The 26,606-nt window shown below is 44.5% G+C and overlaps 2 long non-coding RNA genes across 4 annotated transcripts in view; one reads left to right on the plus strand and one right to left on the minus strand.

Annotated features, from left to right (window-relative positions):
* The window catches only part of LOC121293001, a 59,159-nt gene that overhangs the window by 18,793 nt on the left and 13,760 nt on the right, over positions 1 to 26,606 (minus strand). The gene's annotated exons all lie outside the window — the stretch shown is intronic.
* Positions 21,010 to 23,527, plus strand: LOC121293003. Of its 2 annotated transcripts, none has more exons than XR_005946421.1 (2): positions 21,010 to 21,021; positions 22,886 to 23,527. It is a non-coding gene; the product is annotated as an uncharacterized LOC121293003 (long non-coding RNA). The 2 variants fall into 2 exon arrangements; XR_005946420.1 differs by lacking the exon at positions 21,010 to 21,021 and adding an exon at positions 21,138 to 21,456.

Consider the following 26,606-nt stretch of genomic DNA (forward strand, 5'->3'; position numbering starts at 1 on the left):
ATAGACCGAGGCTCAGCTCAAAAATAGCAGAATCTCACAGGCACAACTGCTCATAAGGTTCATTAAGCTGCCCAATTTGATTAAAATTAATTGAAAAGAAGGATGCAATTGTATCCTAGATATTTTCAGCAAAGGAAATTGAGTTTCTGATTGGAAAAGCACAATAGTCTACCCTTAAAAAATCTTTCTTACAAATCTAGTCCCTATAACTCCCAGCCAAGATTAAGCCCCGATTTTAACCTCTCGTGCCTAACTAGAATGAAGCAGCGGGTAAGTGGGGAAGCAGTTAAAATATTGGCATGCTGTACTATGCATACATGTTTAATGGGCTTGGTGGACATACATGAGACCTTCTTCCCAGGCCAGCAAGTGCCTCTTTGTGATTCAAAAGTTAAGGACTGTAATTAAGACCCTGATCACATGTGAACCAGTAGCAGTAAGCTTGGTACATGGTGTCAGCCTCACCAGTGAAAGGCAGCATCATGCATCAGCAATCCCAAAGGAGGACCAAAAACATGTTAGAAGGTTTTCTTGAATGTCAGGGTGAGCATTAGTGTTTCTTTGGACTCTACAACGAACCCTTTGGCCTCACATGCCCCGGGCTTCCTGCAATCACATTGGACACCACCCATGCCCAACCCCTTCACTTACTTTGCTGGGGCCAATCCCCTGTTGTGTTTGCTCAACTCTTGCCAACTGGTCTGATGTCATTCATGTCAAGTTAGGGAGGGCTTGGTCTATTTAAATGAGGCTCAGGAGTTAAAACAGCCCAGTCCTCATGCTGGCAAGACATGCATGGTGCTCACTCTGCTGGCTCCTCGCTCGCTGTTCACCCAGAGTTCAATTTTGCTCTTCAGCTTTGGACTGGCACAAAGAGATAAAGCAAACAACTTGCCATCAGGACAGATTTATTTGCCCAGATGTATTTTCATCCCAAAACAGATCCTTCTCTATAAAACTGTATTTTCCCTCACAGACACTACACCTGCCAGCTTTAGATCTGATTAAATTACATTTCTTTTACCCAACAGATGGGTTAACTGAGATTTTCACTAGTATTGATAATTAAGTATAGTCACATGAATGCAGTTTCGTTTTGAACCTTGTCTTGTAATGCCTTGAATCAATGTATGATTTTGTTTTAACATGGTTTGATACGATTGGATATTTTAGGACCAGAATGTAAATAAATAGAAGCAAAAGCATTGCTGTATTTCTGAACACTTTGGATGCTTTTTTCTAAAAAAAACTTATTGCATTAGAAATTATTTCTAGGCAAGTTACAAAGTTAGATTCAGTAATATTCTGAAATCTGCCATGTACAATTCGTAAGTAACTGCTGGTAAATGCATTTAAATTCAGTTATTAATGCCACAGTATAACAGAGCTGCAGTGATATAACCATGCAGGAAAATACAGACAGGACTACATTTATATTATAGGCGACACTGCGAATGAAATGTTTTTTTAAAAATAACTGCAATCGATAAAGGGGAAGCAATCAAGATGGGTGGGGTAATGGGAAGGGGAGTGGGAGTGATGTGGGGAGGTGAGCGGAAGGGTGATGGGGAGAAGTTTTTTGTATTCTACATGGGATGTGGGCGTCACTAGCAAGATCAGCATTTGTTGCCTATTCCTAATTGCCCTTGAGAAGGTGGTGGTGAGTTGCCTTCTTAAACCACTGCAGTCCAGGTGGCATAGGTACACCCACAGTGCTGTTAGGGAGCGAGTTACAGGATTTTGATCCAGTGACAATGGAGCAACAGTGATATAGTTCCAAGTCAGGAAGGTGTGAGGTTTGGAGGAGAACTTGCAGGCAGTGGTGTTCCCATGTGTCTGCTGCCCTTATCCTTCTAGGTGATAGAGGTCATGGGTTTGGAAGGTGCTGTCAAAGGAGCCTTGGTGAGTTGTTGCAGTCTATCTTGTAGGTGGTACACACTGTTGCCACTGTGCGTCAGTGGTGGAGGGAGTGAATGCTGATAGTTGTGGATGGGGTGCTGATCAAACGGGCTGCTTTGGCCTGGATGGTGTTGTTTCTTGATTGTTGTTGGAGCTGCACTCGTCCAGGCAAATGGAGAGTATTCCATCACTCTCCTGACTTGTGCCTTGTAGATGTAGACAGGATTTGGGAACCCAGGATGTCAATCAGTCGCCTCAGGATTCCCTGTCTTTGACTTGCTCTTTTAAACATTGGTCCAATTTTTGATCAATGGTAACTTCCAGGATGTGATCTGAAAGTTGCTGGGAGAAGGAAAGTGGGAGGGTGATGGGGAGGAGAGGGAAATGGTGATGGGGGGTGTAGGTGAATCAAAGGGTGTTGGAGGAGGAGGCAAGTGGGAGAATGAAAGGGAGGGGGAAGTGAGTGGGAGGGTGATGGGAAGAGGAGGAATTGGAAGGATGATGACGAGGGGGAGGTGATTGTGAGAGTGATAACGAGGGGTACAATGATGATGAAAGAAGGCAATCGTTTGGGGGGGCAAGCATTAGGGAGGAAGGAGGTGACCAGGTGAAGCGGGATATGTTGGGGAGGGTAGGCAATCAGGATGGTGAGAGGGAGAGGCAATGGGGCAGGGGGAGGAAGCAACAGCGAGGAGGCTGAGTTTGGTTCTCAGCACTGCAATGAAACTGGGAGGAGCACTCATCCACCCCCTGGCTCCACAAGAATACATTTTTGGAAAAAAATATTCATAACTTATCTCTTGTTGGTGGCTTCTGAAGCATCTTGAGGATGATCCAATGTCTGTCCCACTCATCACTGATACCTTTTCAAAAGAGACCCTTTAACTGACTGTAGGCTTGACTGTAGGGATGCCTAGAAGATGAACTCCACTGATATAGCAGTGGGACCAAGACAGATTAGACGCAGGACATTCACTGCTAAATTGGTACAATTTGCACTCATTTTACAGCTGGAAATGGGCACACAGATAGCAATTTCTACCCCATTGTTTGAGACACTGCCAAATAGTCCATACTGTTGCCACCAGATTCATGGCCCCACTTGGCCTTGTCTCAAGTGGAGCAAGACTGTTTGCAATCTCAACATTTTATTTGACCATGATCTGAGCTTCTGGCTCCACATACTCCCCATCACAGCACCATCTATTTTCACTGGCTCCTAGTCCCCAAAAGCCTTAAATTTAAAATTCCCATATTAACGTTTAAATCCCTTCATGGCCTCACCCTTCCTATCTCTGAAACCTCCTCCAGACTGGGACCCTCCCCAGAACCTATTCCTCCAACTCTGCCCTTTTGCACTCGCCACCCCCCCCCCCCCACATCAAATATCCACTGTCAGTCCCATGTTCTGGAATTCCTTCACTAAACGTCTCAGTCTCTTCACCTCCAATATTTCCTTCTTTGTCTTGGGAGGCAATTTTATTCCTATTCCTGACACTCCGAAGCAGGTAGCAAGGACACCTCGCTCCATACAGCTGGTAGGGTTCTTTTATATGGATGTCACAATATTTATTCAGAGGCCTGAGCAGAAAACAATTGCAAGTTTTCCATGAGGCCTACCCAGCATGGAAGTGAATCAAGGCCAGAAGAGGCCTCAAAGTTAAGTTCAAATTTTTCCATTTTCCTTCTGGGCCGGGAGCAGTTGGGGTGCCCTTCCAAGCCTCACAAGGGAATCTTAGGCCTCCCCTACCTCGTTCTTGACCCCACCCAACATCCGATTGGTGGGCCCCTGCAAGATGGCCTGGCAGTTGATACCATACACTCACCTGGTCTTGGCAAGCAGCCTTGAAGCTGTGTGAATTTAGCCACTTCCAGTCTGAAACATGGAGTAAGTTAGTCATGGTGTTTACACAAGGCCAAGGAGTTAAAACATGTCTGCCATCTTTTTTACTGCAGCAAGTGAGTTTTGAGCTGACATCAATACTCAACTGCTGAAAATTGTCCCCCAATTACAATCAAGAGCTTGGTGTCCATTTTGTTTCATCATGTTTCTTCGATGCATGTAGGATGTTTCGCTATTTTAAAGCTGCTATATAAATGCAAGTTGTTTTTATAGCAAGAACCTCATTAGTGGCATTAACATTATATATCAAAATTTGATTTTCATGCTTTTCCATGAGGTCCAGTTATCACATCTAGATGTGATGCCTAGTTTTTACTGTAAAGAATGCACATTTACTAGTATACTTTCCTTGGTGCTTGGGGGTGCTGGTGTTTACTGACTCCCTGTCTTTTTCTCTAGGTGACAGTGCAAGTAAGCTTGATTAATTTAATAATTAGCTTTTTGTTCCACGATCCATTGTGCTTCCTGAAGGTAAGTTGTATTTTTAATTAATTATTTTTGGAACCTTCCCTTTCATTTCCCACCTGCTTCATTTTCCAGCACTGCCCCGCATCCCCCAACTACCCAAGACCCACACTGACTCCAGACCCTTGCACCCACTTCTGTTACTGCTACCTCTGGGCATATGCACTGCTCCCTGCTGCCCTTGGTCTGATTACTAATCTTCACTGGTTTCCTAGCACTGAGCTAAAGGAGTGATTGAATGGAGAGGTGATAAAGAAGGAGTGGGGAAAAGAAAGAAGGAGGGGATTGTGGGAGAGTGGTGCTGACGGAAATCTTCACAGGGAAATAGAGGGCTTAGGCAATGGGAAGCATTGGATTAGGGAGTAGAAGAAGAGAGGCAAAAAATGCCCAGAAGGTGAAGAAACATGGGCCGAGTGAATAATGGAGAAGGTTTATCCAGAATCAGCCTGGGTTTGCAAGCATGATTTAGAGCTCCACCTCATCCACACTATTCCCAATGCTGCTCAGCACAAAGGGCAGACTCTTTCCTTTACCAATGACTTGAAACTTGACTGCAGCCCTGGCTGGATCCCTCCTCCAACTGATAATCTGACAACCTGCCTGCAGTCCAGACAAGAGCCCTCTCTAGAAGCTACCACCCACTAACTGTGCCCCGGAAGTCATGCTACAGCCCCTATCCCAAAACAAGCCTGCAGTTCTGACTAGATTTCTTCCTCTACCTCAGACCTTCATCCTTATCTCCACAACTTGTTGATCTGTGAGACTGCCAAATTACTCCCTTCACCAGTGCCTTGAAAAATGTGGTCTGTGACTACCTGTTGCTCCCTTCCTTGCCTAAGAAGCATCCCACACCCACTACTGTAGCACTCAGTCAACAACCCTCAGTGACACCTATCCATCACATCTACGCCCAGCTAAAAAAGAACCAAAAGAGGACTCCCGTATGTCTATCATCTATTACATTTTTATACGGTGCACACATGTTGTTCACGTTTGTCCTAGTTGTCATTAATATTTTGGTGGTTATATAACATTCATTGGCAAAAACTAAAACAGTAGCAAATCAGAACTGAAAAGGCAAGAGGGAGCATATTAATTAAATGTGAGAAAAACAGTGGAAAACTACCAGTGAGATAGGGCTAAGGAATTATGGTCAGGATTTCCCAGTTAGCGAGCAGGACGTGGGGCCCACTGGCTGACAAGTAAAATGACGTGGGATGACGTCGGGCAGAACTCCCGATATCACCGTGCCCCATTTAAATTTTCAGGTAGGCGGGGGTCAGTAGAATCAGCTGTGCGCCCACCGACCTGTCAGTGGCCAATTGAGGCCATTGACAGACTCGTTAAACTAATTAATGGACCTGCCTGTCCAACCTTAAGGTTGACGGGCAGGCTGGGAGATCTGGCGGGCATTAGAAAAACCATAAAACCTCATCCACCAGCGGGATGAGGTTTCATGTAGGGTTTTAAAAAAATGTAATTAAAAACGTGTGTAAAAGTACTGGACATGCCCCAACTTAAGTGAATGTCACATGAGGGGACATGTCAGGGAAATTTTTTTTCTATTTTTAAGATTTTTTATTGTGCAGCTGATCTCCCTGAGGCAGCTCTTAGCCCCAGGAGTGCACTCTTTCATGCGCATGTGCAAAAGAGCGTATTCTCGGCTCAGGGAATCCACCACCTCCACAACCCCCCCCCCCCCCCCAGCCTGCACAGGGAGCGCATAGCACTTCCTGGTGGACATCACGCTGGGTGGGCCTTAATTAGCCCGCCCAGGTAAAATGGCAGCACGCCCCAATCAGGGGCGCCGATCGGAGGTGCGCCTCTGCGCAGCCGCTCTTAAACTTCCCCCCCACCCCAACTGGGGAAAAATTCTGGCCTATGAAAGCAACTAATCTTGAATGATCAGTCAGGAAAACCATGAATAAGTTAAATTTTTTAAAATGTGAATCAACTGAATCACTCAAAAGACTTTGTGAAAAAAGTTTTGCCTGCCATAAAGTTAAGAGTAAAGAATTCCACAAAAGCATTGTATTTGAGGACTCAAAATGTCAACTCTTTTCTTCTCCGCCGATGCTGCCAGACCTGCTGAGTTTTTCCAGGTAATTCTCTTTTTGTTTTGGATTTCCAGCATCCGCAGTTTTTTATTTTTATATTATAAAGCATTGTATTTGATGCTTATACAAATTCTAGTTTTTAAACTCTCAAACCTGCTCTATGACCTGATATTTTTGCGCAGATCTGTGCCTTAGTTCAAGACAGATTGTTTAGTCTGAGTATGCATAACTAGCACTCCCACTGCTGTAATAATTCACTTCAATTTCCAGCTGTATCTAATGATGGTTTTTCAAAATTATTTAAACATACATTTTTTTTAATTCATTCATAAGATGTGGGTGTTGCTGGCTAGGCCAGCATTTATTGCCCATCCCTAACAGCCCTTGTTCAGAGGGCATTTAAGAGCCAACCACATTGCTGTGGGTCTGGAGCCACATGTAGGCCAGACCAGGTAATGACAGCAGATTTCCTTCCCTAAAGGACATTAGTGAACCAGGTGGGTTTTTACAAGAATTGACAATGGATTCATGGTCATCATTAGACTTTTAATTCCAGATTTTTCTTGAATTCAAATTCCACCATCTGCCATGGAGGATTCGGGCCCAGGTCCCCAGAACGTTATCCTGGGTCCCTGGATTACTGGTCCAGTAATAATATCACTACGCCTTCACCTCCCCCTTATATATATATAAAACAAAAGAGTTTCAAAATGGCTCATATGTCAACAGAATTCTATTTGCTGTTAAATCAGAGAATTGAAATTTCCTGTTTTTTATTAGCATAGATAATATTACTTGTATTCCTCCATTCGATTACCCTCAAAGTTTTGCATTTGTTAATTACTTATGGTTATGTGGCATTAAAATTTATGAACAGGTTACTCTGAAATTAAACCATCCCATACTCATCAGCTGCCATGTACAACATACATTGATAGATGGGGTTACCTCGGTGAAAGGTTTTGGACAAACTTCAAAATGCTACTTGTTTATGCTGCTTATATTCTTAAATACTAGACAAAACTGTGGACATGACACTCAGAAATCCTATCTGATACTTTTATAATTATGATGAAATAAATTTGAATTAACAATTGTGGATACCTCCCTAGGCCCCACAGTAACTCTAAGATCACAGAATTGGTACAATGCAGAAGGAGGCCATTTGGCCCATCATGTCTGCACCAGCTCTCCGAATGAGCAACTCACCTAGTTCCATTCTCCTGCCTTCTCCCTGTAACCCTGCACAGTCTTCTTTTTCAGATAATAGTCTAATTCCCTTTTGAATGCTTCAGTTGAACCTGCCTCCATCACACTCTCAGGCTCCCAGATACTGCCAGGTGCTTGATGTCTTTGCAGAAACCTCAGGGGCAACAAAAGAACTACTGAAAGTCGCCAGTGACATTTGTTGGTTTAATTGGTAGCACTCTCACCTCTGATGAGAAGTTTGTGGGTACAAGACCCAAACCAGAATATGAACGTATAATCTAGTCTGAGATTTGCTCTAAGGGCGGCAGTGAGCTTGCAAAAGGACATTTTACCTGCCGGCTGCAATGGTCCCATTCCCACCTCATTAATTATGCAGCCACAGGAAACACACCATCTTGCTGGTGGGCGGCCTCTGAATCGCCTGCCATGCCGTTACCATACCATTTCCTCACTCCAGGTGCCATATCTAAACTGCAGCTAAGCACATAGTTCTCAATGCTTGCAGCCCAGGACTGCTCCAGTGAAGACATGCCTCTGAAAGCCAAGAAGAGTTCAGTGATCCGTCACTGGAATGCCATTTGGAGGCCGCCGTGATGTCCTCCACCCCTGCTCTAGCCACAGGAGGTCCAGCAATCTCACCACTCCGGCTTGGGAGGCGGTAGCAGAGGTGGTTATTGCCAACACTGCACAGAAGAGGTTGGTCATCCAGTGTAGAAAGAGGATGAATGATCTCATCCGTGCTGCCAGGTTAAGGCAACCATCTCATCAATTTAAACTCACACACTCGCAAGGACATGGCCAGCTCAAGGGACATCACCATTCACTCTCTCAGAAACGCCCTCACATCACCATCTGGCCTCATCTCCCCTGGAGGCTGCCTCCTCAGCCTGCACCTTCTTGAGGCCAATTGCACAGATCAACATGTGTCCCCACACACACCCTGGGATACCCACCTTCCCCAGTACAGCCTCACTCTACACCTTCTTCCCTTGCCTGAGGCCACTTCTCCCCCTTCCAAACAAGCCCTAGCTCTGCAGCCATTGGAAAGCTGCACCCGACCCGACACCCCCGCCCCCCAGCTGGTCTGGTAAGTAGAGACCTGCCTGTGAACCCCAGTAAAGGTGATGTGGTGCTGCCTGCAAAGCCTGGCACTGATGACAGCGAGTGCTGCCCGAAGCAAAGTAGGCAAACAAACCTCGAAGTCCATAAGACCATAAGACATAGGAGCAGAAGTTAGGCCCCCGGCCCATCGAGTCTGCTCCGCCATTCAATCATAGCTGATAAGTTTCTCAAGTCCATTCTCCCACCTTCTGCCAGTAACCTTTGATACCCTTACCAATCAAGAACCTATCTATCTCGGTCTCCTGGCCTCAATGACCAGGCCTCCACAGCCTTCTGTGGCAATGAATTCCATAGATTCACCACTCTCTGGCTAAAGAAGTTCCTCCTCATCTATGTTCTAAAAGGTCTTCCCTTTACTCTGAGGCTCTGCCCTCAGGTTCCAGTCTCTCCTACTAATGGAAACCTTCGCCATGTCCACTCTATCTAGGCCTTTCAGTATTCTATAAGTTTCAATCAGATCCCCCCTCATCCTTCTAAACTCCATCGAGTTTAGACCCAGAGTCCTCAAATGTTCCTCATACATTAAGCCTTTCATTCCTGGGATCATTCTCGTGACCCTCTCCAGGGCCAGCACATCCTTCCTGAGATACGGGGCCCAAAATTGCTCACAATATTCTAAATGTGGTCTGACCAGAGCCTTGTAAAGCCTCAGCAGCACATCCCTGCTTTTATATTCTAGTCCTCTTGAAATAAATGCCAACTTTGCATTTGCCTTCCTAACTACCGACTCAACCTTCAAGTTAACCTTAAGAGAATCCTGGACTAGGACTCCTAAGTCCCTTTGCACTCCAGATTTCTGAATTCTCTCCCCATTTAGAAAATAGTCTATGCCTCTATCCTTCCTACCAAAGTGCATGACCTCATACTTCCCCACGTTGTATTTCATCTGCCACTTCTTTGCCCATTCTCCTAACCTGTCCAAATCCTTCTGCAGCCTCCCTGCCTCCTCAATACTATCTGTCCTTCCACCTATCTTTGTATCATCTGCAAACTTAGCCAGGATGCCCTCAGTTCCTTCATCTAGATCATTAATGTATAAAGTGAAAAGTTGTGGTCCCATCACTGACCCCTGCGGAACTCCACTAGTCGCAGGCCGCCATCCTGAGAAGGACCCCCTTATCCCCACTCTCTGCCTCCTGCCAGACAGCCAATTTTCTATCCATGTTAATACCTTGCCTTTAACACCATGGGCTCTTATCTTACTGAGCAGCCTCCTGTGCAGCGCCTTGTCAAAGGCCTTCTGGAAGTCCAAGTAGACAACATCCATTGGCCTTCCTTTGTCTAACCTACTCGTTTCCTCCTCAAAGAATTCTAACAGATTTGTCAGGCATGACCTCCCCTTGATGAAAACATGCTGACTTTGCCCGATTTTACCATGCACTTCCAAGAATTCTGAAATCTCATCCTTAATAATGGACTCTAAAATCTTACCAACGACCAAGGTCAGGCTAATCGGCCTGTAATTTCCCGTCTTTTACCTCACTCCCTTCTTAAACAGAGTCCTGAGCAAAGTGCAGCTCAGCAGATGCACGTTGCTTGTGGACAGTTGTGAAACATGTTGGCGTGATTGCCTGGATGATCAAGCATGGGAGGATGATTCTGGTGAGCGGGGATTATAATTATATGCAGACAACTCAGGATGGAGTACTGTGAAATACTAGAGGAAATTAACATAGAGATAGGAGGTACTACAGGGTGTTGTGGCCTTAAGAATAGATAAATCTGCAGGCCTGGATGAGATGTATCCCAGGCTGTTGAGGGAGGCAAGAGAAGAAATATCAAGGGCTCTGGTAGTAATTTTCAAATCCTCTCTCACCATAGGTGAGGTGCCAGAGGACTGGAGGACTGCTAACATTGTCCCATTATTAAAAAAGGAGGAAGGGAAGACCAGGAAATTACAGGCCAGTCAGTCTAACCTTGGTGGTGGAGAAGTTAGTAGAAATAATTCTGAGGGACAGAATAAAACTGCACTTGGAGAGACAGATTAATCAGAGATAGGCAGCATGGATTTGTTAAGGAAAGGTCATGTTTGACAAATTTGATCGAATTTTTTGAGGAGGTAACCAGGAGTATTGATGAGGGTAATACATTTGACGTGGTCTACATGGTCACCGATGGCAAACTGGTCAAGAAAGCAAGAGTCCATGGGATCCAAGGCAAAGTGTCACGTTGGATTCAAAATTAACTGAGAGGTAGGAAGCAGAAGGTGATGGTAGCAGGATGTTTCTGTGACTGGAAGTGTTTCCAGTGGGGTTCCATAAGGCTCGGTGCCCGGGCCCTTGCTGTTTGTGATGTACATAAATGATTTGGACTTAAATGTAGTGGGTATGGTCAAGAAGTTAAAAACAAAAACAGAATTACCTGGAAAAACTCAGCAGGTCTGGCAGCATCAGCGGAGAAGAAAAGAGTTGACGTTTCGAGTCCTCATGACCCTTCAACAGAACTGAGTGAATATTAGGAGAGGGGTGAAATATAAGCTGGTTTAAGGTGGAGGGGGGGTGTGGGGGGAGAAAAGTGGGGGGTTGGGTGTGGTTGTATGGACAAGCAAGCAGCGATAGGAGCAGATAATCAAAAGATGTCACAGACAAAAGAATAAAGAGGTGTTGAAGTTGGTGATTTTATTCAAATGAAGGTGCTAATTAAGAATGGATGGCAGGGCACTTAAGGTATAGCTCTAGTGGGGTTGGGGTGGAAAGACTAGCAGGGCATAAAAGATTTAAAAATAATGGAAATAGGTGGGAAAAGAAAAATCTATATAAATTATTGGAAAAAACAAAAGGAAGGGGGAAGAAACAGAAAGGGGGTGGGGATGGAGGAGGGAGTTCAAGATCTAAAGTTGTCGAATTCAATATTCAGTCCGGAAGTCTGTAAAGTGCCTAGTCGGAAGATGAGGTGTTGTTCCTTCAGTTTGCGTTGGGCTTCACTGGAACAATGCAGCAAGCCAAGGACAGACATGTGGGCAAGAGAGCAGGGTGGAGTGTTAAAATGGCAAGTGACAGGGAGGTTTGGGTCTTTCTTGCGGACAGACCGCAGGTGTTCTGCAAAGCGGTTGCCTAGTTTAGGTTTGGTCTCTCCAATATAGAGGAGACCGCATTGGGAGCAACGAATGCAGTAGACTAAGTTGGGGGAAAACAAAAACAGAATTACCTGGAAAAACTCAGCAGGTCTGGAAGCATCGGCGGAGAAGAAAAGAGTCGACGTTTCGAGTCCTCATGACCCTTCAACAAAACTAGGTGAATCCAAGGAGAGGGGTGAAATATAAGCTGGTTCACCCCTCTCCTTGGATTCACCTAGTTTTGTTGAAGGGTCATGAGGACTCGAAACGTCGACTCTTTTCTACTCCGCCGATGCTGCCAGACCTGCTGAGTTTTTCCAGGTAATTCTGTTTTTGTTTTGGATTTCCAGCATCCGCAGTTTTTTGTTTTTATATAAGTTGGGGGAAATGCAAGTGAAATGCTGCTTCACTTGAAAGGAGTGTTTGGGCCTTTGGATGGTGAGGAGAGAGGAAGTGAAGGGGCAGGTGTTGCATCTTTTGCATGGGCATGGAGAGGTGCCACAGGTGGGGGTTGAGGAGCAGGCGGTGATGGAGGTGATGGAGGAGTGGACCAGGGTGTCCTGGAGGGAATGATCCCTACGGAATGCTGCCGGGGGTGGGGGTGGGGGGGGGGGGGTGCGGTTGGTGAAGGGAAGATGTGTTTGGTAGTGGCATCATGCTGGAATTGGCGGAAATGGCGGAGGATGATCCTTTGAATGCGGAGGCTGGTGGTGTGATAAGCGAGGACAAGGGGAACACGATCATGTTTCTGGGAGGGAGGAGAAGGCATGAGGGCGGATGCGCAGGAGATGGGCCGGACACGGTTGAGGGCCCTGTCAACGGCCATGGGTGGAAACCTCAGTTAAGGAAGAAGGAGGACATGTCAGAGGAACTGTTTTTGAAGTTAGCATCATCAGAACAGATGCGACGGAGGCAAAGGAACTGAGAGAATGGGATGGAGTCCTTACAGGAAGCATGGTGTGAGGAGCTGTAGTCGAGGTAGCTGTGGGAGTCGGTAGGCTTGTAATGGATACTGGTGGACAGTCTATCACCAGAAATTTAGACAGAGAGCTCAAGGAAGGGAAGGGAAGTGTCAGAGATGGACCATGTGAAAATGATGGAGGGGTGGAGATTGGAAGCAAAATTAATAAATTTTTCCAAGTTCCGACGAGAGCATGAAGCAGCACCGAAGTAATCATCGATGTACCGGAGAAAGAGCTGTAGAAGGGGGCCGGAGTAGGACTGGAACAAGGAATGTTCCACATACCCCATGAAGAGACAGGCATAGCTGGGGCCATTGCGGGTACCCATAGCCACACCTTTTATTTGGAGGAAGTGAGAGGAGTTAAAGGAGAAATTGTTCAGTGTGAGAACAAGTTCAGCCAGACGGAGGAGAGTAGTGGTGGATGGGGATTGTTCGGGCCTCTGTTTGAGGAAGAAGCTAAGGGCCCTCAGACCATCCTGGTGGGGGATGGAGGTGTAGAGGGATTGGATGTCCATGTTGAAGAGGAAGCAGCTGGGGCCAGGGAACTGGAAATTGTTGATGTGACATAAGGTGTCAGAGGAATCACAGATGTAGGTGGGAAGGGACTGGAAAAGGGGAGAGAGAAGGGAGTCAAGATAACGAGAAATGAGTTCCGTGGGGCAGGAACAGGCTGACATGATCGGTCTATCGGGACAGTTCTGTTTGTGGATTTTGATGAGGAGGTAGAAGCGGGCCTTCCGAGGTTGGGCAACTATCAGGTTGGAAGCTGTGGGAGGAAGATCTCCAGAGGAGATGAGGTCAGTGACAGTTCTGGAAACAATAGCTTGATGTTCAGTGGTGGGGTCATGGTCCAGGGAGAGGCAGAAGGAAGTGTCTACGAGTTGACGCTCAGCCTCCACGAGGTAGAGGTCAGTGCGCCAGACAACAACAGCACCACCCTTGTCAGCGGGTTTGATGACAATTTTGGGGTTGGACCTGAGAGAACGGAGTGCAGTAAGTTCAGAGAGAGACAGATTAGAATGGGTGAGAAGAGCAGAGAAATTGAGACAACTAATGTCACGCCGACAGTTCTCAATGAAAAGATCAAGAGAAGGTAAGAATCCAGAGGTAGGGGTCCAGGTGGAGGGAGAATATTGAAGGTGGGTAAAAGGATCCATTGAACAGGGATTAGGACTCCTGCCCAAAGTAGTAAGCAGGGAGACAAAGACGGCGGAAGAAGAGTTCAGCATCGTGCTGAGCCCGAAATTCATTGAGATGAGGGCGTAAGGGTATGAAACTAAGTCCTTTGCTGAGCATTGAACGTTCAGTGTCGGAGACGGGAAGGTCGGGGGTATAGTGAATACACGGCTGGAGCTGGGATTGGAAGATAGGATGCGGACAGGGAGGGGTAGAGGGTCCTAGATGGGTGTTGATGTCGATGAGTTGTTGGAGCTTGCGTTCCTTAGCACTTGAGGGAAAGAGAAAAAGTTTCTTATGAGGCATCGAATGAGACGAAGAAAAAAATGAAACTGAGGGCACACGCAGCTTTGAAAAAGGGTACGGCGGTGCTGCTGGAGGGAGAGGTCGAGTGTGTTCATATGGCGGCGCATGGCACTGAGTGTGGATCTCAGAATGTGACGGGAACAGCAGTCCGAGAAATGTTTTATGTCCCGGAGATACCTGTAATCCTGGGTGGGTTCGAAACAAGAGGGATGGAATTTCAGTTGAAATCCACGTGGGGTAAGTCGAAGACGGAGACAGTCACTGAGAAAGGAGATATGGCTGTGAAAGCAGGTTTTAGTAAACACCTTGTCAAACACCAGGAGAGAAATGGAAAGCAATATAGGTGAATAAGGCAAAAGAGATATATGGAAATCTTGTCACAGAGAGGAGCAGAACTGCTTCAAGGTAGGCATTTCTTGAAGAGGAGTGGCAGTCAGTTAAACATAGAGATAAAAACAAAAAACTGTGGATGCTGGAAATTCAAAACAAAAACAGAATTACCTGGAAAAACTCAGCAGGTCTGGCAGCATCGGCAGAGAAGAAAAGAGTTGACGTTTCGTGTCCTCAAGACCGTTCAACAGAACTGAGTGAATATTAGGAAAGGATTGAAATATAAGCTGGTTTAAGGTGGGGGGGGGGGGGTGTGGGGGTAGAGAAGTTGGGGGGGTGTGGTTGTAGGGACAAGCAATCAGTGATAGGAGCAGATAATCAAAAGATGTCACAGACAAAAGAACAAAGAGGTGTTGAAGGTGGTGATATTATCTAAAAGAATGTGCTAATTAAGAATGGATGGCAGGGCACTCAATGTACAGCTCTAGTGATGGTGGGGTGGAAAGACTAGCAGAGCATAAAAGATTTAAAAATAATGCATATAGGTGGGAAAAGAAAAATCTATATAAATTATTGGAAAAAACAAAAGGAAGGGGGAAGAAACGGAAAGGGGGTGGGGTTGGAGGAGGGAGTTCAAGATCTAAAGTTGTTGAATTCAATATTCAGTCCGGAAGGCTGTAAAGTGCCTAGTCGGAAGATGAGGTGCTGTTCCTCCAGTTTGCGTTGGGCTTCACTGGAACAATGCAGCAAGCCAAGGACAGACATGTGGGCAAGAGAGCAGGGTGGAGTGTTAAAATGGCAAGCGACAGGGAGGTTTGGGTCTTTCTTGCGGACAGACCGCAGGTGTCCTGCAAAGCAGTCGCCCAGTTTACATTTAGTCTCTCCAATGTAGAGGAGGCCACATTGGGAGCAACGAATGCAGTAGACTAAGTTGGGAGAAATGCAAGTGAAATACTGCTTCACTTGAAAGGAGTGTTTGGGCCCTTGGACGGTGAGGAGAGGGGAAATGAAGGGGCAGGTGTTGCATCTTTTGCGTGGGCATGGGGAGGTGCCATAGGTGGGGGTTGAGGAGTAGGGGGTGATAGAGGAGTGGACCAGGGTGTCCTGGAGGGAACGATCCCTACGGAATGCAGCCAGGGGGGGTGAAGGGAAGTTGTGTTTGGTGGTGGCATCATGCTGGAGTTGGCGGAAATAGCGGAAGATGATCCTTTGAATGCGGAGGCTGGTGACCTGATAAGTGAGGACGAGGGGGACTGTATCATGTGTCTGGGAGGGAGGAGAAGGCGTGAGGGCGGATGTGCAGGAGATGGGCCAGACTCGGTTGAGGGCCCTGTCAACGACCGTGGGTGGAAAACCTCGGCTAAGGAAGAAGGAGGACATGTCAGAGGCACTGTTTTTGAAGGTAGCATCATCAGAACAGATGCGATGGAGGCGAAGGAACTGAGAAAATGGGATGGAGTCCTTACAGGAAGTGGGGTGTGAGGAGCCGTACTTGAGGTAGCTGTGGGAGTCGGAAGGCTTGTAATGGCTATTGGTGGACAGTCTATCACCAGAAATTGAGACAGAGAGGTCAAGGAAGGGAAGGGAAGTGTCAGAAATGGACCATGTGAAAATGATGGAGGGGTGGAGATTGGAAGCAAAATTATTAAATTTTTCCAAGTCCTGATGAGAGCATGAAGCAGCATCGAAGTAATCATCAATGTACCAGAGAAAGAGTTGTGGGAGGGGACCGGAGTAGGACTGGAACAAGGAATGTTCCACATACCCCATGAAGAGACAGGCATAGCTGGGGCCCATGCGGGTATCCATAGCCACACCTTTTATTTGGAGGAAGTGGGAGGAGTTAAAGGAGAAATTGTTCAGTGTGAGAACAAGTTCAGCCAGTCAGAGGAGAGTAGTGGTGGATGGGGATTGTTCGGGCCTCTGTTTGAGGAAGAAGCTAAGGGCCCTCAGACCATCCTGGCGGGGGAATGGAGGTTTAGAGGGATTGGACATCCTGTGTTTAATTGACTGCCACTCCCCTTCAAGAAATGCCTACCTTGAAGAAGTTCTGCTCCTCTCTGCGACAAGATTTCTCCCTCCATCCCCACCCCATCTTCCAATCCCAGCTCCAGCCGTGTATTCACTATACCCCCTGACCTTCACCTCTCTGATGCTGAATGTTCAGTGCTCAGCAAAGGACTTAGTTTCATACCCTTACGCCCTCATCTCAATGAATTTCGGGCTCGGCATGATTCTGAACTCTTCTTCCGCCGTCTTCGTCTCCCTGCTCACTTCTTTGGGCAGGAGTCCTCCCCCCGTTCAACAGATCCTTTTACCCACCTCCAATATTCTCCCTCCACCTGGACCCCTCCCTCTGGATTCTTACCTTCTCTTGATCTTTTCATTGAGAACTGTCGGTGCGACATTAGTTGTCTCAATTTCTCTGCTCCTCTCACCCATTCTAATCTGTCTCTCTCTGAACTTAATACACTCCGTTCTCTCAGGTCCAACCCCAACACTGTCATCAAACCCACTGTCAAGGGTGGTGCTGTTGTTGTCTGGCGCACTGACCTCTACCTCGTGGAGGCTGAGCGTCAACTCGCAGACACTTCCTCCTGCCTCTCCCTGGACCATGACCCCACCACTGAACATCAAGTCATTGTTTCCAGGAATGTCACTGACCTCATCTCCTCTGGAGATCTTCCTCCCACAGCTTCCAACCTGATAGTCGCCCAACCTTGGACAGCCCGCTTCTACCTCCTACCCAAAATCCACAAACAGAACTGTCCCGGTAGACCGATCATGTCAGCCTGTTCCTGCCCCACAGAACTCATTTCTCGTTATCTTGACTCCCTTCTCTCTCCCCTTTTCCAGTCCCTTCCCACCTACATCCGTGATTCCTCTGACACCTTATGTCACATCAACAATTTCCAGTTCCCTGGCCCCAACTGCTTCCTCTTCACCATGGATGTCCAATCCCTCCACACCTCCATCCCCCACCAGGATGGTCTGAAGGCCCTTAGCTTCTTCCTGGAACAGAGGCCCGAACAATCCCCATCCACCACTACTCTCCTCCGTCTGGCTGAACTTGTTCTCACACTGAACAATTTCTCCTTTAACTCCTCTCACTTCCTCCAAATAAAAGGTGTGGCTATGGGTACCCGCATGGGCCCCAGCTATGCTTGTCTTTTTATGGGGTATGTGGAACATTCCTTGTTCCAGTCCTACTCCGGCCCCTTCCCACAACTCTTTCTCCGGTACATCGATGATTACTTCAATGCTGCTTCATGCTCTTGTTGGGACTTGGGAAAATTTATTAATTTTGCTTCCAATCTCCACCCCTCCATCATTTTCACATGGTCCATCTCTGACACTTCCCTTCCCTTCCTTGACCTCTCTGTCTCAATTTCTGGTGATAGACTGTCCACCAATATCCATTACAAGCCTACCGACTCCCACAGCTACCTCGACTACAGCTCCTCACACCCCGTTTCCTGTAAGGACTCCATCCCATTCTTTCAGTTCCTTCGCCTCCGTCACATCTGTTCTGATGATGCTACCTTCAAAAACAGTTTCTCTGATATGTCCTCCTTCTTCCTTAACTGAGGTTTTCCACCCACGCTCGTTGACAGGGCCCTCAACTGTCTCCCATCTCCTGCACCTCCACCCTCATGCCTTCTCCTCCCTCCCAGAAACATGTCCTCACTTACCACCCCACCAGCCTCCGCATTCAAAGGATCATCCTCCGCCATTTCCGCCAATTCCAGCATGATGCCACCACCAAACACAACTTCCCTTCACCCCACCCCGGCGGCATTCCGTAGGGATCGTTCCCTCCGGGACACCCTGGTCCACTTCTCTATCACCCCCTACTCCTCAACCCCCACCTATGGCACCTCCCCATGCCCACGCAAAAGATGCAACACCTGCCCCTTCACTTCCTCTCTCCTCACCGTCCAAGGGCCCAAACACTCCTTTCAAGTGAAGCAGTATTTCACTTGCATTTCTCCCAACTTAGTCTACTGCATTCGTTGCTCCCAATGTGGTCTCCTCTACATTGGAGAGACTAAATGTAAACTGGGCGACCGCTTTGAAGAATACCTGCGGTCTGTCCGCAAGAAAGACCCAAACCTCCCTGTCGCTTGCCATTTTAACACTCCACCCTGCTCTCTTGCCCACATGTCTGTCCTTGGCTTGCTGCATTGTTCCAGTGAAGCCCAACGCAAACTGGAGGAACAGCACCTCATCTTCCGACTAGGCACTTTACAGCCTTCCAGACTGAATATTGAATTCAACAACTTTAGATCTTGAACTCCCACCTCCATCCCCACCCCTTTTCCGTTTCTTCCCCCTTCCTTTTGTTTTTTCTAATAATTTAAATAGATTCTTTTCCCCACCTATTTCCATTATTTTTAAATCTTTTATGCCCTGCTAGTCTTTCCATCCCACCCCCACTAGAGTTGTACCTTGAGTGCCCTGCCATCCATTCTTAATTAGCACATTCTTTTAGATCATATCACCACCTTCAACACCTCTTTGTTCTTTTGTCTGTGACATCTTTTGATTATCTGCTCCTATCACTGCTTGCTTATCCCTACAACCACACCACCCCCCCACTTCTCTCCCCCCACTCACCTCCCCCCCCCCACCTTAAACCAGCTTATATTTTACCCCTCTCCTAATATTCACTCAGTTCTGCTGAAGGGTCATGAGGATGCGAAACTTCATCTCTTTTCTTCTCCGCCGATGCTGCCAGACCTGCTGAGTTTTTCCAGGTAATTCTGTTTTTGTTTTGGATTTCCAGCATCCGTGGTTTTTTGTTTTTATATTATGGTCAAGAAGTTTGCGGATGACACAAGAATTGGTAGGGTGGTAAATAGTGAGGAGGATAGCCATAAATTGCAGGAGGATATCAATGGACTGGTCAGGTGGGCAGAGCAGTGACAAATGGAATTCAACCTGGAAAGGAGTGAAGTAATGCATTTGGGGAGGGCTAATAAGGCAAAGGATTAAACTATGAATGGTTGAACCCTGGAAAGTACTGAAGATCAGGGGGACCTTGGTTTGCTTATCCACACTTCCCTGAAGGTAGCAGGGCAGGTAGATAAGATGATTAAGAAGGCATATGGGATACTTGCTTTTATTAGCTGAGGTGTAGAATACAGGAGCAGAGAGGTTATGCTGGAACTGTATAAAATGCTGGTTAGGCCACAACTAGAGTACTGTGTGCAGTTCTAGTCACCACATTATAAGAAGGATGTAATTGTACTGGAGAGGGTGCAGAGGAAATTTACCAGGTTGGAGGATCTGAGCTACGAGGAAATATGGATTGTTTTCCTTGGAGCAGTGAAGGTTGAGAGGGTACCTGGTGGAGGTGTATAAGATTATGAGGGACATAAATAGGGTGGATAGGAAGGCATTTTTTTCCATTAATAGAGGGATCAATAACCGGCAGCATAGATTTAAGGTAAGAGGTAGAAGGCTAAGAGGAGAGTTGAGCAGAAATTTTTTCATGCAGAGGCTGGTGGGAGTCTGGAACTCACTGCCTGAAAGGGTGGTTGAGTCAGAAAATCTCATAACATTTAAGAAGTATTTAGATATTCACTTGCATTGCCATAGCCTCCAGGGCTATGGGTCAAGGGCTGGAAAATGGGATTAGTGTAGTCAGATCTTTGTTGATCGGTGTGGACACAACAGGCTGAATGGCCTCCTTCTGTGCTGTAAACGTCTATGAGTCTATGTATTAAAATGACATTCCTGACATACAGCGCCAGGAAACGCAGCCCACCATTGATAGGTGGAGCGGACAATTGCAAACCGGTTTCATGATGTCGTGAAACCAATTTTTGGACTTCCCACCATATTGTCCATTCTTGCCTACCACCAACGGAAACGGAAAATTCCAGCTTTAAATGCAATACTGAAGTTGCGCTGCATTGTTGGAAGGTTCGTCTTTTGGTTCAAACCAAGGCTCCGTGATAATGCTCAAAGATGACATGACCAAAATTCAACTGAACCATTGACTGCGTAAAAACAAAAAACTGCGGATGCTGGAAATCCAAAACAATAACAGAATTACCTGGAAAAACTCAGCAGGTCTGGCAACATCAGCGGAGAAGAAAAGAGATGATGTTTCAAGTCCTCATGACCCTTCAACAGAACTAAGTAAAAATAGGAGAGGGGTGAAATATAAGCTGGTTTAAGGTGGGCGGGTGGGGGGTGGGGAGGCAACACCCCAACTTCTCCCCCCCCCAACCTTAAACCAGCTTATATTTCACCCCTCTCCTATTTTTACTTAGTTCTGTTGAAGGGTCATGAGGCTCGAAACGTCAACTTTGTTCTTCTCAGCCGATGCTGCCAAACCTGCTGAGTTTTTCCAGGTATTTCTGTTTTTGTTTTGTCATTGACTGTATTCTTTTCCGAATTTCAGCAGCAGGTACCTGGAACCACCAGCAGAGGGAGCCCGATCTCTTTTTAAAAAACCAGGAAAACAACTCAACTCAAAACTGCCAACTTGGAATAAAACCCAGATGAAAAATATAGGAGATCAGGGGTGGGTTATTTTTGAGGAATTAGCACGTGTTCGAAGCGCCTACATGAGTGACGTACTTTGATGCCGTGTGACAGCACCACGTGACTCCACCCAACTCTGCTACTCAATATTCCAGCATCACGAGACCCCCACGCTGCTTTGTGATTGGCCGAAACCCGAGCTCAGGAGTCCCGAGCTCAGGAGTCTCGCGCTCACCCGGGGTCGGCTTGTTAATTTCTGTTCAGAAACTCACTGCGGCCATCCTCTACTTCTAGCCTTATTTATTGTACTACTATTTACTCATTCAATCTGTGCGATGGATATTTCTTGCTCGGCAAGGCGGAATTTCAACAAACATAAAATTCCAATAAAAAGTTAAAATTAAAATCTACTCGCCTTCCTACAATTCCAAGAAACCATCTCGCCGACCGCTTTCTGTAGATTATAAATAACCAGGTGAATTTCACATGCAGTGAGAGGCTGACTATCGGTGTAAACCGAAACGTTTTCTGAGGGCTACACTGCACCGCAGTGTTTGCTATACAGCGCGATCAACTTTCAGAGTAATCTGAAGTAGCAACGGTGTTACTTTCTGCACAAAAATAGCAATATTTTTTCGTGTAGTTTTGGTTACTTTTTCGGCTATATTTAATAGGTCACACTAATATTGTTCGTGATTATTTCATATGTTTCGTGAAAGTCCTTTCTCTTTCTGAGGTGCTTTTTATCGTGGTTTTTGGTTCATTTTTTATTTGTTTCCGTTTCTCAACACAAACAACCCCAAAACATATGTTTCGAATGCATTGTAACGGTCACTTCTGATCCAAACCAATCTATAATTAGCGATTTTGAAATTATACTGATATATCAAAACATTGGAACCGTTTTAACGATCACTCTTTTCTTAATCTGTTTATTTATTTATCTATTTGTAATGTATCATGTTTCCAGATCACACAAGTTTGTTTGCGATACACAAAATCACAGGGGAAAATCTGTTTACAAGACAAGTACAGTGCGAGAAAGATTTCAAAGTGTTAACTAATCTGTGTGTAGATATACGTACCATCTTTTCCTGGTTTTTATTTAAGTCGTAGATGAAGAAAACTATTAACTTCCGACCCTTTCTGCTTCAGTATACTTTATGCAGGTTATAAATACACTATTTTAGATGCATTGTTTATTTTAAAACCTATTTTAAAGACGGAGCTGTATGCACTTCAGTTTTTAAAGCCGGTAATTAACACCAGTATGGAGACAAAAAATCAAGCTTCAAAAATGCTTCATTTAAATTTTGTAGATCAGACATAAATTAATCTGATGAAACAAAGATTTAATTTTAAATATTAAAAATAGGCTTCAGGGGCGAACTGGTCGAACTTGTTTGAATTGTATTTTTGATTCATCTTCCATTCTTACAATATAAAATCGTTAAACACTTATATATGTATACTAAATCCTCACTTATAAAGACATTCTACTGCTGTTATGCAGTATTATAGACTTTCTATTGTTTCGCTTGCCAGATACTACGGGATAGATGAATTAACATTTTTAAAAGGGAGTGCAACTGTGTCTGAACTAAAGAAAGCTTTAAAGATGCTATGTGCAACATACAACACAGTGCTGTAATGATGATCCATTTATCGGAATAGACAAATACCGATTTAATAAAGGACTTGACATTTGGAAATGTCTATTCCAGGGTTTTTAGCCAGGTGTCAGATTTGACAAATAGAAGCAGCATCTTTATGTGTGTAAAACTGTGATGTCTCATGTTCAATAGTCAGTTGAACGAATAGTAAATATTAGTGCAATTTTCATTTTTACAGCGACTGTTAACAAAATATTAAATAACTGAAACGCCTCTTTACTATATTTTCAGATATAAAGTAGCTAATGAAGACGTAGTTGTGTTAAACTGGGTGTTGTGCAGAAACAGTCCGATAAGAATGTACTTTCAAATGCAGTCTCTATTCATTCAGACAATGTGTGTCGGGGACCTTTTCCTTTGGTCTATTGTGTGTAAAATATGGCAACAACATATTGCAAGACGACTTAATTTCAGCGAGTGGTATGAAACCAGCCTGGAATTCCTGTGTCATTTGAGGTCATTGTAGGAAGTCAGCAACAGCCTCTATCTCTCTCTCAAACGGAATCTGTTTATTTCCACATCACACAGGTTCAATCCTACATCTGTTTATGCAGGGATTATTTGTTCTCAGAAAGATCATTAAAAGTAAATCGACCCTCCCCACCCCAACAAAAAATAATGACTGCTTCAACGAAGAATTTCCTGGCATTCTGCTCTGTGGAACGAGGTTATTCATTATTTCAAATTAAGAGAGGAATTTGACCGTTGCGAGGATTGTTGCTAGCAATTGTATTATTTAAAATGTGGGGATTTAACCTCTTAAGGTGTGTTTATATTTAGTTTCCAAACAGACAGCTGAAAAGATGCATAACGTAGTCCTGTAATCAACTGAAATAAAATCCAGTGTACATTAATAAAAACCTGTGTGTCTCACCCCTATGCTTGCGGTGCATATTTTTTTTAAAAAATCATTACATGGACACTTTTTTCCATTTCAAAATGTTTGCCCTTTAACATAAACGATTGTAAAGGTGCGAACTGTGATAAAGAAGAAACGAACCTTTTTTTGCCGAGCTCGCTCTCTTCCCAAGGCCTGCCTGTCCCCCCTCCACCCCCACCCATCTCCTCCCAACCACCCCCCACCCCTCCCCAACCTCGGCCAACACATCTGGACTCTTTCATCAATTTAGTAATTGGTCAACGCGGTGTCTTAAAGATGAGAGCAAAAATCCGGCCCTGGATTCATGGCGAAGTACAGACTGATGATCAGAATAGATTCCCAGTAAGAAACTGGCCTGGCAGAGGCAAAGCACAGCCTGTCACTGCCAGCGAGAACTGTGATTCCCAGCAGCCAGTACTTTCACTAAAACTGTGGCTTTACAGAAAGCAGCAATTGCTAATGTTAATATTTACATAAAGTAAACCAGTTGCATTGGAAAACAATACTAAACCGTGCTGTCACCAGATACTTTACTAATTATAATTAATATTGCAATAGATTTTTTTTTTAAAATGAATAAAACATTTAAATATTGAAATGCTCGGAGGCATTCAGTAAACGTGTAAAAAAAAGAACGAAAAAAGCTGTAACCAACTTCCTAAGCCCTCATTCTTCCGGAGTAATAAAGTTGTTGCTGTTGACAGGTTAGAACAGGTAAATTTCGTCAGTCAGCTCCTCTTGCTTAAAACCAAGTTATTACATCTGGAATTTCTTTCAGGATGAATCGTGTAAGGCAGAAAGAATATTTTATCCTATGATAAAACAGAAAATTCTGGAAATACTTAGGAGGTCCGGCAGCATTTGTGGAGACAGAAAAACATTATATATTTCAGGTCGATGACCTTTCACCTCTCCAGAGATGCTGCAGGGCCTGCTGAATATCTCCAGCATTTTCTGTTCCCAGATTTTCAGCATCCTTAGTCCTTGCTTTTGTATTTTATCCCGTGAAACGGGAAAACTACTGATACAATGCCGTGAGAGTTCTTTAAGTAAAAATAACACTTTTACACACAACATAACCACTGTCAATGCAATTTTGACTGCAAAGAGACGTTGCGTTTTACAATGCTTTAACTGTAAATATTCTATCGGTTTATAAAGAGAGAAGGCTGCATTCCTGAAGAAAGACTGGCCACATTTCAGCTGATCCCACTATTAAATGGTCCTTTCATTTTTCTCCTTAACTTTCCCAATATCTCACAAATCTCCAGCAAAATCGAAGTCAGGCATAAAGTAACCCCCAAAAGCTCCTGTTTATTTTAATTTCGCCGTAAGTTACACTGAGGACGGAAACACTCAAAACTAGAACCTGACTGGCGTTTGTATAAATTACAGGGGAAAGATTTCCTGAAATACTTTTCCAATACAAAAGAGTGGGACAATGACCAACATCCATGGATTGTTTTTTTTTTGTCTCGCCGAAGTTTGGAGTTGAATGAGAAGCGCAGGATTTTTTAAACACCTAAATCGTCGTGCATAGTGCTCTGTGACTGCTTTTTAAAAGTTCGATGTTGTGATTAAACCACCAGAAAAATGTTTTAATTAAACCATTCATTAACAGTGATAACAATTAACAAGTGTGAACCGAAAATTGGCTTCGATATAATACAGTAAGACTATTGTGCTGTAGTAGAAGCTGATCTGAAGAACAGGCTCGAGAAAGATCAAGCAGCTGGGACATTATATCGAAAACCGGCAGTTATATTTGAAGTGGTTTAGGAAAGTGGTTTTAGTAAATGTGTGCTTACATAATACTTTTATAACATTTTCACGTTGATACAAATATCACTGGGATTTATTTTAACTGTTTTAAATATTTAAATTATTTAAACGTTCATTTTTTTCTTGGTGAAATCAGCAGTTTACAAATAACCACCAGAATCACAGCCAGAAATAATTCGGGGCTTTAAACTGTACATTCGGTCTCCTTAAAGTGGTTGAAAATATACAAATTTAAATGTTCTCTTCTACTGTATTACATCTATTATGTAAAAGGTGGAATGTTAATTTCCGATTGATAACCCAGGAGCAAACAATGCATACTTAATTAAAACTTAATCCAAGGACTATTTCGTTTCTTCTCTGGGCTCCAGTTTTTCTTCCGTTTTGCTAGGAAAGGAGGTCAATTTGCTGCACTGCAAACTTGTGATGCACTTTTAAAAGTACCATCTCGAACGGGAAGTGGGGAAAAGTTGCCTTCTTAAATATTTAATTTTGACAATTAATTTGGCCGGGCGCAGACGTTAAATAGTATTTATTCCCAGGTGCAAACAAAAGCTAAATGATAACATATTTCTGATTTATACCCGGCTGATCCTTGCTGCATCAAATCCATGGCTTGTTTCTGAAGCACTTACATTTTATCCTTTCAATATTTTATTCTGCTTGAAATCCTATTCACTAACCAGTAATATTTCAGCTTTTGACATTAAACACTGCATATTTCAAACTGATCTGGATTGAATTATGTTTCTTGCGCTTACTTTTGTGTTATTAACACTTTCTGTGTATATACTTCGATATTCAAGGCCAAAAATATGCAGCAGGGATGATACAAAATGTTTCCGTGGTGTGACTCATTGCAATATTCCAAATGTTCAAAAACAAAAGAACAACGTTTAAACGTTCCAAGTGGCAATCTCCAATGAGTTCAATTAACTCATAACAGATGCGAATCCGATTTTCTATGTAGTGATATCGCTCTGCTTGGGAAAGCAAATTCATCTTCTCAAAGTGCCTCAGAAAATCTACTCTCATCGTGTGTTATTGTATTAAGGGTTATGTTAAGCTAAACTCAGTCGTCCACTCAAAGTTAGACATATATTCGTTTGTAAATGTTCTCTAGCCTCAGGACTTGTTATATAATGTTGATTTAATATTTTCATAAAATTAACTGTCTTGTCCAATTCAACTAAATTTTGGAGGTTACTGCATATAATCATTGAACTTAAGTGCGAAATGGAGGAAAATGAAAGTGATTTGGACTTCAAAATAAGCGTTTAATTGAAACTA

The sequence above is a fragment of the Carcharodon carcharias genome, chromosome 21 (genome assembly GCF_017639515.1).
Source record: "Carcharodon carcharias isolate sCarCar2 chromosome 21, sCarCar2.pri, whole genome shotgun sequence".
In the NCBI taxonomy this organism is placed as follows: domain Eukaryota; kingdom Metazoa; phylum Chordata; class Chondrichthyes; order Lamniformes; family Lamnidae; genus Carcharodon; species Carcharodon carcharias.